At 42.9% G+C, this 21,683-nt stretch overlaps 1 pseudogene; it reads left to right on the forward strand.

Annotated features, from left to right (window-relative positions):
• Nucleotides 1–514: 514 nt before the first annotated feature.
• LOC139564082 (CUB domain-containing protein 1-like) lies at nucleotides 515–20,471 on the forward strand (annotated as a pseudogene).
• Nucleotides 20,472–21,683: the final 1,212 nt, after the last annotated feature.

Consider the following 21,683-nt stretch of genomic DNA (forward strand, 5'->3'; position numbering starts at 1 on the left):
AATGGCATTATTGAGTTATTACATAATAACAAGTCATTGATTTCGACTTTTGAGCACCAAGTAGTCTAATGATGAATCACCCTATTTTCAGTTAAGTTTAACTTGTTTGGTAAAGAAAAACAACAGTTCATGGTGTGTCCAAATGATATGTGCCATTGGTCCAGGGAAGCTTGCTACCGAGGTCTAAAAGGCTAGATTTGACTAAATACCTATCAGACCCCGGTCTGTTCATTTTGAATTACAGTAAAGCTTATTTTCCTAGAAACGTTTTAAAAAACGTCACTGAGTTAAAATATGTTGCAATTCTTCAAGCAACAACTCACCTGTCAAAATGACTGCAAAGGGGAACGCCTTACCTGAGAAGTGATGTCACACAGCAGGACATAAAATGTAGGTGTAACCCATTTTACTCAAAGCGAAAGAACTACACGGAGGTCCAAGGCCATAAAGTCGTGACAATTTTAGTTCCGTTAGATAGCTTATCGTTTGAGATACCGACGCTGAAAATCAAGGCATGACTTTATCAACGGTCGGCTGTGCTCTGCAGCTTTTGGGGATCGCGTCCGCCGTTTTCGTTCTATCAGGTAAGTCAGTGCTTAGCCCTTGATCATACTTTCAGTTCCATTACATCACACATAATAGGGGACTTTTGTTCATTAAGAGCCGCGATGCTCGATTTGAACATTAACAAGCGTCGCTTGCGGTATGGTTTTGGAAGCATAAGGACCTTGTCTTTCATTTCGGCTAAATTGATACTCATCTTTATAGGGTTAGGATTCCCACACAGTCATACTTCCCTGTTATAGATTGAAGACATAGTGGACTACCTGTGCTAATTAACTATCTTCTCTGAACACCTGTGTGTAGATGGAAGACAGATGCCACAAACATGTTGTCATTTAAAAATACTGTCTGCTGCAACTGTGTTTAAACCAATGAAAACTGTGTACAGTACAGTAACTTTGTATTTTGCATTTGTGAAATTATTTTAATGTGATATGAAATTAGAGGGATTTATGTTTCTAGAACCGTACCGTAATTGAGATTCGATTCACGTTTAGATGGAGTATTTGGCTGTTTTTGCTTCCAGAGCCAATTCACCCATTAAACAGAACATGTAAGGTTCTTGAACTAAGGAGTAATGTTAGGCTCCTTTAGTCCAATATAGGGCTAGTCACTGTTGAGTGTCAGTAAACAGAATTATAATTTTAAGATTTTGGTAATTTGGTAATAGTTTTAAACATTTAGAAGTGAACCCTAATACATTTGTGATTATTATGATTCTGTAAAAAAAAAAAAAAAAAATGAAGAATAGGGAAATTATTTGAATTCCTTTTTATTTCATGACTAGGTCATTGCAATTGTCTATAAAGATTGAATTGTAGATATGTATACAATGATATGTTCTATGAAATGTTGCCCATGATAACACTTACTGATAGACACTAACAGTATTATGAAGTTGCAGGGATATTCTTGAATTGGAAGAGGATGTATTCTATAGGTAGACTGTGCATTAAATAATTGTTGTTGACACTGGCACAACCACACACAGACCTTTGAAAGGCCAGTCAGTTTCCTAAAAAAAAAGTGTGTAGATGGGATTCAAATGACAGACAACATAGATGTTGACTGGCCCATGTTGTGCTTTATGAATAAACATAGGAAAACATCTTTAATGCATCAGTCTGGTTCAGTGGATAAATAGGAATGATGGGAGGACTGTTGATGCATTGGTTCTATCCAAAGGCCAACTAACTCTTGAAAGAACTTCCAACTCATCTAATATTTTGTTAGGAATCAGGTGGAACAATGGCTTATCAATTTCTATATGTACACCAGGGCCACTGAGCTTGCATTGAAGATTACAGGAGGGAGGGCAGTATTTGCATAGGTCAGACAATACTGTAGGATCAGCATAAAAAAACAAGGAGGACGAGGACCAGGCACTCTTCATATATTTAAAAGGCCTTAGAGTGCCTTGGTCCTCCTTGTTTTCAGGATGACCAATTAACCCCTTTATCAAGAGCACCTTCAATTTACAAATAACTACTATTGTATTCTAGCAGCACTTCCCTTTGTTCTTTTTTCTACAATCTGTAGTAGCAGTTTGGTTTGTAATGATATAGCTAGGTAGGCAGAATAATGTTTAGTCAAGCACCCAGAAGTTGTGTCTTACACATCTTATCCCAGTGTCAACAGTGACAGCTGGACTGTAATAGCTGTACATGTAACAGCGAGGGACAAACAGGGCTTCCCAGTAACATCTCCATTGTCAAACAGTCACACAATCAGATTATATCTCGGCTATGTTACTAGGTAAGGTTTTGGGGAAAGCATAAGTCAGACAGATAGAAGGAGAGGGAGAGAGCGCTTGTGTGTGTGTGTGTGTGTGTGTGTGTGCTTCAGAGAGAGAGGAAGAGGAAGAGAGTGATTGTCTAAAGATAAGGACATTTATGGATACAGCATCACAGATATATGGCAGTTTGAACTGTTGAACGGCCAGGCCTATGTTTGTTCAGTAGGCCGTAGCTCACAGACGTGGAAGTGGAGTCAAGCTGTTGACATCGACCATCTCCCTACCCACTCCCTCAGTCATAGGAGTCTTTTCACACTGTGGTAAAAAAGGACTTCTGGTCAGGCTGAGAAAAACATCAGTTGTCTTTTCTGTCTGCTGAGTAGTAGTCTTCATTGACAGTCAGAGAAAAAAAGGACATTGTTTTGTATTCTAAGACTCTTGTCTATGTTTTGTACAAATGAATATAGTTTTGACAGAGGTGTGGTTATGTAAAATACCCATGTGGTATAGAACAACCCTGCCTCCTCAACTGATGCCACTCTTCTACCATAATTCATCAATCCCTTCCTTGGTTGTTGTTCTTTCAGAGGGTGTGACACTGACCCTCACCCCTGACCAGGGCACTACTCTCAACATCAGCCAGAGTTCAGAGCGCAGCAGGGGGTCAAAGTGTACTGTATGCACCGGTACAGGCTTGATGAAGTCCTGCTCCAGGGCTGGAATTGATTATGTGGTGCTGCTGACAGACCCCAAAGCTGCTGTGAACATGGAGCTCACCTGCCCCAAACCAGAGGAAGTCTTCACTGTGGAAGTGGTCAGGGAAATAGGTAAGAACTCTATGAAATATATAATGGTTGTGGTCCCATGGTATTTAGAATGTCCATAGTGTCCTTAGAGTGTCTATAGCTTGTCCACATGGTACAGAAATACAGTGTCATTACAGTATAGGCACATTGTGCACTGTAGTTATATTGCTATTACATAGTGTTTACAAGTGGGATACCTGTGTGCATTTTCAAAATACATAGTCCATATGTGACTTTGTGTGTGAGCATACCTGTGTGTGTGTCTCTGTATTGACTTCCTCTAACTCCTACCCTCCTTCCATCCGATTGTACCACAAGGTCCTGTAATGGAGACATCACCCCCATTGAGTCTAGAACCGGAACGCTTCCACTCCAGAACTTCAACCGTACCTTTATCTGGAACCTGAAGGCCCCGGTACCACGGGCGTTCCATTTGGACTTCACCCAGATGGGGCTGAGACAGATCCTGCCCTCTGAGAGATGTCCAGACCAGCACTTGCTAGCCCTCCAGAGGACAGGGGAGGCTGCCATCGGGACGTACTGCAGGATTGGCAGCGTCTCTGGGGCTCAGGTCTTGAACCAGGGCAGGCTCTCTCTGGAGGTCACCGGAGGACGGAAACTGAACCCCACCATGTTCAACGTGTCTGTTGGAGAGGAAATCAAATGTGAGTTGGTCAGACAGTGGTTTCAGACAACTGACGTGAAATCACATTGTTTTCATTAATATAAATGGATTACTTATGTCTGTATGTTTTTAGTCATGGCCACAGACATGATTTAATGGACCTGGTTAACCTTGTATTTTCTGACACTTCATCAACATATCATTGTCCCTCAGCACTTGCTGTCCTCAAAGTGACTTTACCGGAAGGGACGTCGTCTTCGGAGTTGCTCTCTCCAAACTACCCGAATAGTTTCCCTGACGATGACCTGATGGAGTGAAAGTTTGTGGTCCCTCCCAAACACAACGCTACGGTTGTCTTCCTGGGTCAGACCCAGCCGCAGTGCCTGAAGAAGGAGCCGGCCGTGGAGTATCACCATGGTAACAGGCGGTTCACAGTGGTGAGGAAGCTGTCGGACCTCCAGCCGGCCAAACGCCGGGACTCCTTCTCCCTGATCCTAAGGAACTGTGAGATGAACAGGATCGGAGAAGGCTCCACTGGTCTCTCCCTCCGCTTCAAGGTTTCAGCCAAGAGGAAGAGTCTTCCAGGTCGGTACAGGACACTGATTACAATAAACTAGATGGCTTTAGAAAAGTTTTTCCAAAACCATCCTTGAGTATCCCCAGCAATTTGACTGATTTGATATTTTCCATTACCAGCATGCCTGATTCAATTGGTCAACTACATCAAGCTCTTGATTAGTTGAATCAGGTGTGCTGGTACTGGAATAGGGAAGTGGAATGGCTAGGTGTGCTCCAGGAAAGGTTTGTAAAACACAGCTTTAGTAAAAAAGGGAAGAAGCTGAATCATACTGTATGTGAGTTTGTGGAAAGCCCTGCTCTTTCCCTCTCAATTCCTAACACAAATGAACACAGAAGGAAATCTGGGTTAGGAGATTAGACATGGTATGACTGCAATCCATGCTTTGGTTTAGTTTCCCTTGCTCTGTTTTTAAATGCTAACGTTTAAGCATGTGTCACAAATCCCATGCAAGTCATGCAGAGGAGACTGGTGGGAGGAGCGATAGGAGGATGGGCTCATTGTAATGGCTGGAATGGAATAAATGTACCAGTCTAAAACACAAACATATGGAAACCAAATGTTTGACTTGTTCCATTTTTCCATTCCAGACATTACATTGAGGCAATCCTCCTATAGCTCCTCCCACTGAGCCTCAACTGAAGTCATGGTACCTACAGTGCATTCGGAAAGTATTCAGACCCCTTCACTTTTCCCACATTTTATTACATTACAGCCTTATTCTAAAATTGATTCAATTGTCCCCCCCCCCCCCCTCATCTATCAACACACAATACCCCATAATGACAAAGCAAAAACCGGTATAGGCGATTACAGCCTTGAGTCTTCTTGCTGATCCTCTCAAGTTCTGTCAGGTTGGATGGGGAACATCCAACCTGAACAGCTATTTTCAGGTCTCTCTAGAGATGTTTGATCGGCTTCAAGTCCGGGCTCTGGCTAGGCCACTCAAGGACATTCAGAGACTTGCTCCGTTCATCTTTCCATCAATCCTTACTATTCTCCCAGTCCATGCCGCTGAAAAACCTCCCCACAGTATGATGTCTCCACCACCATGCTTCACCCTAGGGATGGTATTGGCCAGGTGATGAGCGGTGCCTGGTTTCCTTCAGATGTGACGCTTGGCATTGAGGCCAAAGTTTCATCAGACCAGAGAATCTTATTTTCATGGTCTGAGAGTCCTTTAGGTACCTTTTGGCAAACTCCAAGCAGGCTGTCATGTGCATTTTACTGAGGAGTGGCATCCGTCTGGCCACTCTACCATAAAGTCCTGATTGGTGGAGTGCTGCAGAGATGGTTGTCCTTCTGGAAGGTTCTCCCATCTCCACAGAGGAACTGGAGCTCTGTCAGAGTGACCATCGGGTTTTTGGTCACCTCCCTGACCAAGGCCCTTCTGCCTCGATTGCTCAGTTCAAGGCAGACCGGTGGGACCTGACATAGACAGGTGTGTGCCTTTACAAATCATGTCCAATCAATTGAATTTCCCACAGGTGGACTCCAATCAAGTTGTAGAAACATCTCAAGGATGATCAATGGAAACAGGATGCAGCTGAGCTCAATTTTGAGTCTCATTGCAAAAGGTCTGAATACTTATGTAAATAAGGTATTTTAAAAAATGTAAAATGTACAAACCTGTTTTTGCTTAATCATTATGAGGTATTGTGTGTAGATTGATGAGGAACACATTTATTGTAACCATTTTAGAATAAGGCTGTAACTTAAGAAAATGTGGAAAAGATGAAGGGGTCTGAATAGTTTCCGAATGCACTGTATATTAGCATTTTTTGCTCATCTTGTCCAAATTATCATAAAGTATCAAAGGGATGGGTGACTATCCCTTTAAGGCCAATTGTTGTGTAGGGTCACAGGTATTTAGATTATGTAGTAGTAGTGGTAATAGCTACTATAGTTGTACAGATCCAACATACTACATACTCCACTCTCAAATCAAATCTTATTAGTCACATGCGCCGAATATAACAGGTGTAGACCTTACAGTGAAATGCTTACTAACGAGCCCCTAACCAACAATGCAGTTGAAAAAAATGTGGATAAGAATAAGAAATAAAAGTAACAGGTAATTAAAGAGCAGCAGTAAAATAACAATAGCGAGACTACATACAGGGGGGTGCCGGTACAGAATCAATGTGCGGGGGCACCGGTTAGTTGAGGTAATATGTACATGTACTGTAGGTAGAGTTATTAAAGTGACTATGCATAGATGGTAACAACAGAGATTAGCAGTGGTGTAAAAGAGTGGGAGGGGGGACAATGCAAATAGTCTGGGTAGCAATTTGATTAGGTGTTCAGGAGTCTTATGGCTTGGGGGTAGAAGCTGTTTAGAAGCCTTTTGGACCTAGACTTGGCGCTCCGGTACCGCTTGCCGTGCGGTAGCAGAGGGAACAGTCTATGACTAGGGTGGCTGGAGTCTTTGACCATTTTAGAGCCTTCCTTTGACACCGTCTGGTATAGAGGTCCTGGATGGCAGGAACCTTGGCCCCAGTGATGTACTGGGCCGTACGCACTACGCTCTGTAGTGCCTTGCGGTCGGAGGCCGAGCAGTTGCCATACCAGGCAGTGATGCAACCAAATCTTTTCAGTCTCCTGAGGGAATAGGTTTTGTCGTGCCCTCTTCACAACTGTCTTGGTGTGCTTGGACTATGTTAGTTTGTTGGTGATGTGGACACCAAGGAACTTGAAGCTCTCAATCTGCTCCACTGCAGCCCTGTCGATGAAAATTGGGGCGTGCTCAGTCCTCTCTTTCATGTAGTCCACAATCATCCACTCTGTCTTGTGGTTAATGTTTACAACCACAAAAGGGGATTACTGTAGATCACATATACAGCTTTTAACAATGCAAATTGTCACTGGGGCAGACTCTTGGTAGTCTTCTTCCTAAATGTGAAATCCTTGTCTTAATTTTGCTGTGGGCCTGCATGAGTTATAGTAAGTGGAAGTGGATGTGCAGCTACAGTTGAAGTCGGAAGTTTACATACACTTAGGTTGGAGTCATTAAAACTTGTTTTTCAACCACTCCACAAATTTCTTGTTAACAAACTGTAGTTTTGGCAAGTCGGTTAGGACATCTACTTTGTGCATGACACAAGTAATTTTTCCAGCAATTGTTTACAGACAGATTATTTAACTTATAATTCACTGTATCACAATTCCAGTGGGCCAGAAGTTTACATACATTAAGTTGACTGCCTTTAAACAGCTTGGAAAATTCCAGAAACTTATGTCATGGCTTTCGAAGCTTCTGATAGCCTAATTTACATAATTTGAGTCAATTGGAGGTGTACCTGTGGATGTATTTCAAGGCCTACCTTGAAACTCATTGCCTCTTTGCTTGACATCATGGGAAAATCAAAAGAAACCAGCCAAGACCTCAGAAAAAAAATTGTAACCCTCCACAAGTCTGGTCCATCCTTGGGAGCAATTTCAAACGCCTGAAGGTACCACGTTCATCTGTACAAACAATAGTACGCAAGTATAAACACCATGGGACCACACAGCTGTCATACCACTCAGGAAGGAGACGTGTTCTGTCTCCTAGAGATGAACGTACTTTGGTGCGAAAAGTGCAAATCAATCCCAGAACAACAGCAAAGGACCTTGTGAAGATGCTGGAGGAAACAGGTACAAAAGTATCTATATCCACCGTAAAACGAGTCCTATATTGACATAACCGAAAGGCCGCTCAGCAAGGAAGAAGCCACCGCTCCAAAACCGCCATAAAAAAGCCAGACTACGGTTTGCAACTGCACATGGGGACAAAGATCGTACTTTTTGGAGAAATGTCCTCTGGTCTGATGGGAAAAAAATAGAACTGTTTGGCCATAATGACCATCGTTATGTTTGGAGGAAAAAGGAGGAGGCTTGCAAGCCGAAGAACACCATCCCAACCGTGAAACACGGGGGTGGCAGCATCATGTTGTGGGGGTGTTTTGCTGCAGGAGTGACTGGTGCACTTCACAAAATAGATGGCATCATGAGGTAGGAAAATTATATGGATATATTAAAGCAACATCTCAGGACATCAGTCAGGAAGTTAAAGCTTGGTCGCAAATGGGTCTTCCAAATGGACAATGACCCCAAGCATACCTCCAAAGTTGTGTAAAAATGGCTTAACGACAACGAAGTCAAGGTATTGGAGTGGCCATCACAAAGCCCTGACCTCAATTCTATAGAACATTTGTGGGCAGAACTGAAAAGCGTGTGTGATCAAGGAGGCCTACAAACCTGACTCAGTTACACCAGCTCTGTCAGAAGGAATGGGACAAAATTCACCCAACTTATTGTGGGAAGCTTGTGGAAGGCTACCCGAAACGTTTGACCCAAGTTAAACAATTTAAAGGCAATGTTACCAAATACTAATTGAGTGTATGTAAACTTCTGACCCACGGGGAATGTGATGAAAGAACTAAAAGCTGAAATAAATAATTCTCTCTACTATACTTTGCAGTGTTGTGCAACGTGGACCTGAGGAAAGAGCAGAGTCTTTCTCTCCATATTGAGAAGACCACCCCATGTCTGACTGTGAGCTGAAGCTGAACTCTGTCATCCAGGAGAAAATCAATGTTCCCTCAGGGAAAAACTCTCAGCTGTCCTTCCAGGACTGCCCAAGTCAGGAGCTGCTACTGACCGCCATCAGAATCATAGGTAACTAAGGCCTAACTAGTAACTAAGGTAACTAAGGCCTAACTGCTCTGCTCTGAGTTATATAACCATAAGCATTATTATTAACACTATGCTGCTCGCCCAGTCACTAACCTCTCATTGTGTTGGTCTGGCTTGATGTCGCGGAAGAATAACATGATATACCGTTCAACATGTGTGTGACTGTGGCCTTAAGCCCTAACTAAACAATCACTGCAATTCAATGCTACATTTTTGGCTTCCCTTACACTTGAAACAATATCTGGAGTGTGATAATTAGGATGAACAAATACTTTGTCCTTCTTTAGATCCTAAGGCACCACAAACTCATGGTATATATTCAACTATATTTTGGTTTGTATCCTTTACCTCTTCTCCATTTCTCAGAGTGCCGTCACTGGAGGGGCTGCCCAGCAGCAGCAGCCCCTGTCCCTCTGACGGCGCCCGTCCTGGAGAGGTGTCTTCCCGCTCCCCTGGGCAGTGTCACCTGGATCCTCCGTCCCCCTCGGCATGGCACGGTAGAGCTCCTGCCCACTACTGGCAGCCTCAGGCAGTCCCTGCCAGAACAACCCTGCAACGGCTCTGTCACTCTCACCGTGGCCGAGGACGATGACGGCACCACCGTGGGTCAGTTCTGCCCTCAGTGAGCCATACCCAAAGTCCAGGTCCACACCAACGTGTCCATCACAGCTTCAGCCTCGACAATGGGAGGGAAAGAGAGGTGGCCATTCTCTCACCCTTTACTCAACATCTTCACCAGGGAGATTGCAGGTAATATGTTTTAATTAAAGGTGTAACTGTGCTGTTATTGTGAAGTGGAAACGTCTAGGAGCAACAACAGCTCAGTGGTAGGCCACACAAGCTCACTGAACGGAACCTCATAATGCTGAAGCGCGTAGCGCGTAAAAATCGACTGTCCTCGGTTGCAACACTCACTACCAAGTTCCATACTGCCTCTGGAAGCAATGTCAGCACAAGAACTGTTCGTCGGGAGCTTCATGAAATGGGTTTCCATGGCCGAGCAGTTGCACACAAGCCTAAGATCACCATGCACAATGCCAAGCATCGGATGGAGTGGTGTAAAGCTCACTGTCATTGGACTCTGGAGCAGTGGAAACGCGTTCTCTGGAGTGATGAATCATGCTTCACCATCTGGCAGTCCGACGGAAGAATCTGGGTTTGGCGGATGCCAGGATAACGCTACCTGCCCGAATGCATAGTCCCAACTGTAAAGTTTGATGGATGTTGAATAATAGTCTGGGGCTGTTTTTCATGGTTCGGGCCCCTTAGTTCCAGTGAAGGGAAGTCTTAACACTACAGCGTACAATGACATTCTAGATGACACTGTGCTTCCAACTTTGTGGCAAAGTTTCAGCATGACAATGCCCCGTGCACTAAGCGAGGTCCATACAGAAAAGGTTTGTCGAGATTGACGTGGAAGAACCTGACTGGCCTGCACAGAACCCTGACCTTAACTCCATCGAACACGTTTGGGATGAATTTGAACGCCGACTGCGAGCCAGGTCTAATCGCCCAACATCAGTGCCCAACCTCACTAATAATCTTGTGGCTGAATGGAAGCAAGTCCCTGCAGCAATGTTCCAACATCTAGTGGAAAGCCTTCCCAGAAGAGTGGATGCTGATGGTTCAGCGAAGGGGGGACCAACTCCAAATGAATGCCCATGATTTTGGAATGAGATGTTCAGCAAGTGGGTGTCCACATATACTTTTGGCTATAAAGTTACATCTTTAATAAATTGTTTTATATAAAAGTAGTACTGTAACTGCAAATATGTTATTCTCCCCCTGATGTACACACAAGAGATACATCGTCACGGTATGCCCAAAGCAAGGAGTACCGACTCTCCTGGCCACCCCTAGTTGGCCTGTGGGTCCTACTACACTGTGTCCTAGATCGTCGATGTCCCCTCCAAGCTGGAAGCCCACCTCATGTTCGACAACATCAGCCAGCCCAAGTGCAGCAACCGCCACACGGGCATCAGGTAAAACCAGAAGAGGATGGGGTACCCCTCTGAGACGTCCTCTCTAGGTTTTTTCATTCTAGGGAGTTTTTCTTGGTCACTGTGGTCCTGCTTCTTCCTTGCTTGGTCTTGGGGTCCAGGCCGGATTACTGTAAAGCACTTTATGACAAGTGCTGTAAATAAATGAATGTGATTTGATCAGGGTGCAGATCCTGGGCTCCCTGGAGGAGATGTACAGCCGGCGGGAGGACGAGGAGGCAGGCAGGAAGATCACTGTCTCAGAGAGCTTCTACCTCAAAATGTCCAACTGTATGCCTGAGAGAGGAGACTTCAGCGTGCTCACACAGATCACACTGCACAAGGACAAGAGTGAGTGACAGACCGTGTGGAGCATTCATCATGATAAGCAGTGTTGTTCTATCTCCTCTCACTCCCTTCTTCCTCTGGCCCTCTCCATAGGTTGTTTGTTTAAAGTGAATTTGAAATTGCAGTGAAAATCTAACGCTCCATGTTTCTCAGCATTTCTCTATACCATTCTGAAATTTTGTTCATTCTGGTCTTACTACACTGAGTATACCAAACATTAGGAACACCATCCTAATATTGAGTTGCACCCCCCCATTTTGCCCTCAGAACAAACTGAATTCATTGGAGCTTGAACTCGCTCATTAGGTAGGATTAGGCAGCTGCCTATGGCGACAGATTGACGAGGGTGGCATTTTCTGAGGTAAACTGACCATTTTATGAGCTAAACTGACCAAACAATTACCATTTTTCTCAACCAGTGGCATATGGGATTTTTAGGTGAGCGTTGATGCCACCCTGTGATAAGCAGTGCCCACTTTGCTTGTCCATTCCCAGTGAGTTTCTCCAGGGTTCTTTTGGAACCCTGGAGGCTCTGCATCATCATTCCGTCAAAAAAATTATCTGACATGAGTCATGTAGCAGATATAGGATATGGTAGAAAGAGTATGTGGCCTTTTCTGTAGCCTACAGACTGGAGAGAAAATGTATGATAATGTAATGTGACGGACACTTTTTACATCATGCAGGTATCTCCCATCAAATAGCCTAACCTAAATGGCTCTCAATCAACAACAAAAATGCGCTGTAATGTTAATTAACAACATATCCTAAAAACAGGACAGGTCAAAGTTAAATGGACAATATGAAATGGACAATCACAACTGTTTTCCAGGAGTTTCAACCCATTGTCGTGATCAGTGGTTTCAAGTTTGTATCCCTCCATTTTTGACAAGCTGATCATAGCGAAAAAGTACTTTTGCATTTCACGCTGATATTCAGAGCTTGCATAGCCAAATTGATTAGTCACAGGAATCCGTACTAATAAAGCCAATGCAACGGCCTGTTTTACAAACAGTGGGCCTAGTACATGGATGGGAATTCATCAAATTCCATTGGGGGCCACATGGTAGGCTACACCCCAGTAAGCACGAGCCGCTGTCTTTTGGAAGTCTTTTTTTTGGTCCTGTCGTCCTTTTTTGTGTTTTACAAACGGTAGGCTTACCACAGATGGGCATTCATAGAATTCAATTTCAGGCAACACCTCAGTGAGCATGGAAGCACGGACCAGCGCCTTTTGGGTGTCATTTTTTGTTGCAGTCTTTAAAAAAAAAAAAAAAACACTTACTGGGAGTATTCTAGTTTTGCGGCAGCAACATTTTTTGGTCTCGCCTAGGGCGTGTGGTGGAATTATTCTAATCAAAGGAGAGACTTTTAGATTTCTTCAAACAAATTTAACTTTATTATTTAATTAGTGCAGTAATGGAGTTGGTCAGTAACCACCCTGGAGGTGATCCCTGAGAACTCAACCAGCGGGACTAAGCCACAGCATTTCATAGAAAAGTCCATCCACCTGGATGTTTATGACAAATCACAGATGAGAGAATTTATACAAAGGTACATTGTGCTCTCATGCAACAGACATCACGATTACATCGCAACAGGTTTCTGTCTCAAGGTCGTTTACTGCTTGTTTATACAGAAATACTAATGTAACATAGACACCAGGTCATTCCCTCAAATGATTAAGTTCAGTGTTCATCTGCCATATGGGAGAGAAAAAGGAGATTGGGTCTCCCTGGCACCGACAGACAGGCACACAGACACTAATCATGGAATGGAATGTCTTATTACCAAGCCATCGTAAATATACTGTCAGCGTTAAAATCTCAGCGGCTCCTCTCAGACTCAAGAGTTCTAAGAACACTATTCTGTTGCCTATTAGATATGACAGTCTGAATGTACTAATATAGGGATACATTCTAATATAAAAGTAATGTGATTAAGATGTTGTAATTCTACGACAGGCGGCAAGGACCGGCCCTGGTTGAGTCAAGTTGGCTGGATGTCCTTTGGGTGGTGGACCATTCTTGACAAACAGGGAAATTGTTGAGCGTGAAAACCCCAAGCAGCGTTGCAGTTCTTGACACAAACCGATGTGCCTGGCACCTACTACCATACCATGTTCTTGCCCAAGGCTTAAAAATCCTTCTTTAACCTGTCTTGCCCCCTTCATCTATACTGATTGAAGTGGATTTAACAAGTGACATCAATAAGGGATCATAGCTGTCACCTGGATTCACCTGGTCAGTCTGTCATGGATTGTTCCTAATGTTTTGTATAATAAGTGTTATCAGCCTCCGGATTTGAAACATTATTATGTGAGTGGGTTGATAATGGGATATCAGTGAATACTGACCTGTGTGTGTTCCTGTTCCTAAGACCTGCTTCTGACCAGCATTCTGAGTGCGGTGGCAGCTCTGCTGGTTCTCATGGTGGTTGTGTTGGCTGTGGTTTGTGTGGTGATCAAGTAAGTGAGCTACCTTTTCTCTAGCCATTCATGATAAATGTTGGGATGGTTTCTCAGACAGATTCATCTCCAAGAAAAAGAAGTAGCAGGAGCGTATTCCAAAACAACCACAAGTGCTCTTGCAGAGGAATGTTAATGCAAAAGCAAAAATTATAACCACAACTAGGGGCTAAGGACACCCTGATGAAGGCCTAAACCAATACGCGTTGGTGTATTTTAATGTTTTAGCCCACATTGAAGGCTTTTTAACTTTCAAAGTGTCTGGACTTAGATTTTTTTATGCCACTTAGCACATATTTGTGGATATAATTTTTCCTTTTAAAATAGAGATTAATATCAATTGAAAGTGCTTTTTAGTCCAGGATTAGGCTTAATCTTTGTCTGAGAAACCAGCCTTTTGAGTAGATATGGTAACTATGCATTAGAAGGTACACTCTCCTTTCAATAGTTTATTTGATATAAAAAAAGAAATTTCCGTATACACAGACTGCATTGGGCCTCACTCAGGCTTCCTTTACTAGGATATGGAACTGGAGCATTTTATCAGAGTGATTTCTTCAGCAAAAACTGCTGTAGTGTTTTAATGAAGTTTGATTACGACAATATAGGCTACTTCTCTCTCACGTTCACATTGTTTTTACAATTTCAAAATAAAAAAGACTGCTTGTAAAGGCTCAGGCTGCAGGTCATAGGCCCAGGTCAGGGCAGTCTTCAATTTTCAATACTGATCAAGAGTACTGGTGTGAGTCCTCATATGCAATGTCAGACCCTGGCGAGTATCGAAACGTTCCTTACACCCAAGACAGCGATACAGTTTCAGTTTGTGATTTCTCATATGCTCTTCCAGCAAAACCTCCTCATTCTCTGTGAAACATATACCACAGATGTAACAAGAAAGTGATCCTGTACTTGCAACATGAAAATGTAGATGTTCTTTCAAACTTTCTACAGACTCAAAGGTTCTTCCGCAGATACCACACCGAGATAGCTGTCTATGTCTATGGGCATGAATCACTAGACGTCATCGTGATAAAAGGTTTTGCACATATTCTACAATGACGAACAGCATTACTGGGGATAGGGGATTTCAAATGGGACAACTCTGTGGATTCTCTGACATTAGTACAGGCATGGAAGCTTGGTCCAACTTCTGTCTGTGTTCTCTTTGACTTGAGTGGAGGTTCTTCACTCTCCATCCAATCAACACTTTCACCACTCTCACTCTGAGTTTCAGACCAGTCTGAATTGACTGCAGATGGGGGCTGAGAGTCACTGTTATTGACATTTTCTGTTTTAATCTGTTCAATTTGCATTGTGGTGCTGGGTAGCTCATCCCTGTCTGTGTTTACTTCACGTTGGGTTAAAATTTGGTAATGATGTGAGGACTGACTTGGGTTCTGATTACAGTCACCTTTTACTCTGGCAGTAGATATGAAGGCTTCTGTATCAGCAGAATCATCAGTATAATCAGTATCATAATCCATCGCTTGAAGCTGCTCTCGTCTCTGACTGATGACCCATAGTTCCTCCTGTTCCTCTTTAATCTGGGAAGGGTCCTCCTGCCCCAGACCGGGACTACACTCCTGCTGCTCAGGAGAAACCTCTTCAGAGATGGAGAGAGTGAGCTGCTGGAGGTCTGTGGGGAAAAAGAGCATGATATATTTAGCTAGTACATTCTAATGCTGAGATGCTGGCTTACAAGAAATGTGTTCTAGCCAGATGTAACTTTTGAGCTACATAGTAACCACATTTCCAGACAGTTTTATGCAAGTCATATCATATATATAACACGATAGCTGTGATGGAAACTGGAAGTTTCGGTACAGTTGTATAAATGCCTACAGATAATTTGTTCGTTCGACATAGTGTGATATTTTTGTGTCGGTAAAATAAGTGATGCGAGAAAAGGCGATGCAAACACTTTAATGCGCAAATATTGATATAATAAACATCACATCTATGTAAATTTGGAGTCACGAGATTATATGGTGTATGGTCGTCTATGACTCGTGAAACCATGCAGTTTATTAGGCAACAGATGAAATAAATTATGAATTTCACAGGGTGGTGTATAATATCGAAGATCTTATTCTGATGACGGATGCTTGACAAATAAAAATATTCTCTCTATTTTTCATAATAATCTCATGTAGACTATATGAACTGTTGGCTAGAACACACGTGCCAAGACCAAAGTAGGCACATTTGCTATTTAACATGACAATGTTTGTGACGAAACTATTGGTAGAGTTGAAAATGTGATGGAAACATATAGAACTTTTGATTTGTATTCGGTACATGAAACCTTAAACTAAAAAGTACATTATATGCACTACGTCGCCACACACTCCGTTTGGTGGAAACGCTACTGGTGGGGAAAAATCGAATTTTCTTCATGCGGATTTTTGAATGAAAAACGCATGAAAATCTGTCTCCAATTGAATTAAATTTTTGCTAATTTAAATGACCAACATGCATTAGGTATCTGTAAAAAATGATGGTTGTTACGGGCTTAGCTAATAAGTAACATACCTTCTAGTCTCTGTAACTTTATTTCTGGTTTAAGAACGACATCCAGCAGCCTCTGTAGCCGGGCGTTCTCTTTTTCCGAACGGGACATTTTTTCCTGGTACTCTGCTACCGTTCGGTCTTTCTCCTCTTTTGAACGGCATAATTGTTGCTGGTACTCTGCTATCGTTGTTTCAACTGCCCCGAATAGCTCGTCGACAGCCGCTTTTAATCGCCTGTTAAGCAACATTCTCAATGATTTTATGTTAGGCAACATTTTTGTTAGTTATCTAGCTGAGTAGCTGCTAGCAAGTGTTGTTTTTCCTGTTCCACGCGCTCTTTTTCGAAACACATGTTTACACTATCACCACCTGCTGGAGTGGAGTGCTGTGGAGATAACCAGGTAGGCCAGTTGAGAACAAGTTCTCATTTACAACTGCGACCTGGGGCCTGTTGCACAAAAGTAGAATTAAGACATCCGGGATAAATGACTCAGCTGAGCTCAATGAAGCCAAAACATGTGCGTCCAGGCTTAATTGGTTGCACAAAGACCAAGCCAGGATGAGCAGACACGGATTCATTAAGCCAGGTGAAACCAATCCTGGATAGGTGCGCGCTCACGGCTCACTCAAATAGACCCCGCCACAGATCACAGATTAACTGATTTACCATGGCAACTAGAGCCGCGTACTTTTCCCCGTCGGAAGCACAAATCCTCATGGAGGCATACGAGGAGGTAAAAGATATAATTAAGAAGAAAGGCAACACCGCCACAGTGATAAAGCAAAGAGAAAAAGCGTGGCAAAGTATTGCAGACCGCCTGAATGCGTAAGTAGTGCACAATTACACACTCACCGCTCCGCTGAAACATCACAATTACAATTCAAATATTTAATTCACATCTCCAAAAATGCAGTGGTACTGTAATTATGAAACGGTTAAATTTTTAATTGAAATGCACTGCAGATATGAGTGAAATTGTGTAAAGTAACTCCATCACACTGTATAAAGCTATGATAAATTTTTTGATATTTTTACTGAAAACAAGACAAAAATACCAAGTAATTTTTTGCAGTGTGACTCCATTAAATGTGTGTGTGTGTGTGTGTGTGTGTGTGTGTGTGTGTGTAGATTAAACATGAACGGGCCAAAACGGACATGGCAGCAGGTCAAAATCAAATACAAGAACATTCTGCAGAATGGTATGGTCCCTGACTAATATTTAACAAAGCACAAGCATATATTGTACCCAGAAGGTGCCTGCTCACACATTGTCTGTACTGTTTTAGCAGTGAAAAAGAATACCCACAGACAAGGCACGGGTGGTGGGTCACCAAAGGCTGACCTTACCCCAGCAGAGGACATGGCCTTGGAGCTAAATAAAGGCAGGCCCGTCTTAGAGGGGATCCCTGGAGGGAAAGAGACGAGCATAGGTTCCTCCCAAGATGCCACCCGCTTCATTCAAGGTATGTCCTTCCATCTCTACATGGGATACAACCACATTCATATTGAATCAATTTGGACTGTCTGACTTTGGTTTACCTATTGCCTTGCAGTGTCTGGCAGCACTGTGTTCCTGTTAGAGCCACCAGCACAAGCACCAGACGATGCTGATCCAGTGAGTACTCCATCAAAGGCATACTGTAGGCCTGGCATGTCTTGTCTACTAGCTTCAATATGAATCCGATTAAATGTGATAGGGTGAAGGCCCCAGTGCAGCAGCAACAGCACATGATGGAGACGATGATGAGGAGGAGACCATCTCTCTGGATTCCAGAAGGCATGAGGTATCATGTTAAGACTGTGAAAGTACTATTTACTCTACAATGGTGAGGAGTCCTCATCAAAATCAAAAAATCTAATTTCTTTTACAGGACCCAGATGCTATACAGTGGGAAAACCAGCCTGGCAACATAGTGCGTATTAATAAAAGGACACCACATCCTGCCAAATTCCAGCTGCGCTAATTGTATTGTGTTCACAGAGCTCACAAGCTATCAGAAAGTTGTATGGCAACCACCTCAGGCGCCAAATAGAACTGGCAGACATAGACATTCAGTACAAGAAGAAAAAGATGGAAAATCTTGCACTGGAGTCCGAAATAAAAAAGAGGACAATTAGGAAACTGGACCTTGAAATAAAAAAACTTGAGAGGGAGGTGAGATATGCCTTCAATGTACACTGTATGCTAACTGTAACACAAATGTATTAATCATTATTTTTCTTTCCTCCCCCAGCTCCAAGAAGATGACACAGCTCAAAATAAAAAATTAGGTATATTCTCGTAAAGTCAAGTGAGCCATGACATATGAGCTCTTATTGTGAGCACACAGGACGGTGGCATCTTTCTAAGGTTTTTTTTATTTTCCCAGCAATCAGTACAACCAAGTCATCGTTATAAGGCATCGCCCTCTTTTGCCCACCCCCCCAGCACCAGGTGTGGCCACTAGCCTATATGAAGGCCCAAAATTGTGTGTTCCTTTCTGCTCTGACAATGGCATGCCCATTCGTGCGAGATGTGGTGGATGAAGAAGCACTTGTGCTGAGGAGAGCCTTCAGGCGAGAAAGGGTCTTCAGGGACCGGTTGGACCCACTGGCCTTCCCTGATGACCATCTATATGAAAGATACAGGTTTTCTGCAGATGGCATCAGGTATCTATGCAGACTACTGGGTCCCAGGATTAAGCACCGCACTGCACGGAGCCATGCACTGAGTGTGGAGCAAATGGTTTGTGTGGCCTTGCGCTTTTTTGCTAGTGGAGCCTTCCTGTACTCAGTGGGGGATGCAGAACAGCTGAACAAGGCCACAATTTGCCGCACAATAAGGAGTGTGTGTCTGGCTATCAAAGCATTAGCAGATGTCTTCATCTCCTTCCCTGGCCACAGAAGACTGTGACATCAAAGAGGAGTTCTATAGGATTGCAGGTAAGAGGATCTACAAATTACAGGACAACTGTTAACACATAGTAGGATACTCATTACTTTGTGTGACAGGTTTCCCCAATGTCATTGGTGCAGTGGACTGCACACACATAAGGATAAAAGCCCCCTCAGGTGCCCATGAGGCCGATTTTGTGAATAGGAAATCCTTTCACAGCATTAATGTTCAGGTGAACATAACTTTTTGATATTGTCCATTGACGAACACTCTGCATTGCCAGTGATGTGCATTGATTGGTGTAATATTCCTCATCTTATGATTTCAGATGGTCTGCAATGCTGACTGTGTGATCAGCAATGTTGTGGCAAAATGGCCTGGCTCAGTCCATGACTCCAGAATCTTTCGGGCCTCTGAAATCTATCAGTGCCTATCACAAGGTAAGCCACACAACCCCTATTTATAACCATCATGGCTGTGTCAAGAATATCACTGTGTTTATGAGGTAGTAATGATGAGATTTTGTGTTGACAGGTGAATTCTCTGGTGTGTTGCTGGGAGACAGGGGGTATGGCTGCCAGCCTTTTCTCCTGACACCTTTCACAGACCCCCAGGAAGCACAGCAGGCCTACAACCATGCCCATGCCAGGACCAGGGCCAGAGTTGAAATGACCTTTGGCCTCCTGAAGGCACGCTTTCACTGCCTTCACAAATTAAGGGTCAGCCCTGTTAGGGCATGTGATATTACTGTGGCTTGTGCTGTCCTCCACAATGTGGCCTGCCTGAGGAAGGAGAGGGCCCCCAGAGTGCCACCAGCCATGGACTGGGACAATCCGGCAATCTTCCCTGATGACGACAGTGGTCGGCTGCTGAGGGACCAATATGTGTTGAATTATTTTAGTTAGTATGTGTGCTTTAAATTTTGGTTAAATATGTCCTGCGGTGGCAGAGGAATTTGGGTTTTTTTGGGTTCGTTTTTTGACGAATTTGGCCTCTTATGATGTTTGTGCGGTATACTGTGTGTAATACAAGGCTGCAGGGAGGCTACTGCATCCATTCATTTGTCTGTTCAGTTGATGTGTATGGATTTGTCCTGCATTTATTTTAGTGTGCAGACATGCAGGGTGTGTTATATACAGACCTTTGAATGTGTATGTATCATTTTGTATAATATGCTTGGATTCTGTGCTTTCCATCTTGTAGAGTCACTGTGACTTCAGTTTCGAAAGGAGCTGATGGTTTACCTGCTTTGTTTTGTCCTTATTCAATAAAGGAACATAATGTTACACATTGTGTTTTTATATTCATATGGAATGTGTATTTGTTTATATGACAGAGTACTAGGGCCACACTGAAGAAAAAGGATAAAGTCATAAATTTATGAGGCTGGTTCTTTCTGCAGAAAAGCTACATATTGTTTTTACAGTTTTGATACTTATGACAATGTGATACTTAATATTCTGGCACATCAGCATGTCTTTGTTTATGAAACCATACTGAAGTACAATTTCACGAAATGCCCCACATCTGTCATTTTAACAACTGTCCTCCTTTAAAACAACTGGTTACAATATTATGACTTGTGTTTTTTTCCCCTCTGTGGCCCTAATATTCTATCATTTTATATATAGCCTTATAGTCTATGGGAAACTGTAAATTATCTAATGATAGCAACATCATCTAAAAATCATTTTTTATCCAAAATCATTGAAATTAATGATCACAAACGTTTAAATAATAACAGTGGGTCTAGTTATATGTGATAACAATGTATAGTGAGCAGTGAAATAACTATTGGTTTCCATTTGTGGTGACTGCTGACTGACATTAGGGATGAGATTAAATAGATCCTGGAATTTAGCCTGGTCTGGAGCAGGCTAGCTCCACAGAATAAATCTCCATGGTAATTTATACCATAACATATCCTCCTGCCCCCTATCCATCTTTAGTGCAACCGGATTACGGATCAATTGAGCCAGGATCACCAAGATATCCTGGCTTAATCCCTTATCCTAGTTTTGTCCAACAGGCCCCTGGCCACGGTAAAGCAAAGCAGTGCGACACAAACAACAACACAGAGTTACACATGGAATAAACAAACATACAGTCAATAACACAATAGAAAAGGATATATACAGTGTGTGCAAATGAGGTAAGATAAGGGAGGTAAGGCAACAAATAGGCCATAGTGGTGTAATAATTACAATTTAGCAATTAAACACTGGAGTGAGAGATACTGGGGAGCAAAACAAATAAATAACAGTATGGGGATGAGGGAGTTGGATGGGTTATTTACAGATAGGCTATGTACAGGTGCAGTGATCTGTGAGCTGCTCTGACAGCTGGTGCTTAAAGTTAGAGAGGGAGATATGAGTCTCTAGCTTCAGTGATTTTTGCAATTCGTTCCAGTCATTGGCAGCAGAGAACTGGAAGGAAAGGCGGTCAAAATAGGAATTGGCATACATAGGGACTTTATATCATTATGGGACTTAATAAGTGTGACTATTTAAGACAACATA

This window comes from Salvelinus alpinus, chromosome 35 (genome assembly GCF_045679555.1).
Source record: "Salvelinus alpinus chromosome 35, SLU_Salpinus.1, whole genome shotgun sequence".
Classification (NCBI taxonomy): Eukaryota; Metazoa; Chordata; class Actinopteri; order Salmoniformes; family Salmonidae; genus Salvelinus; species Salvelinus alpinus.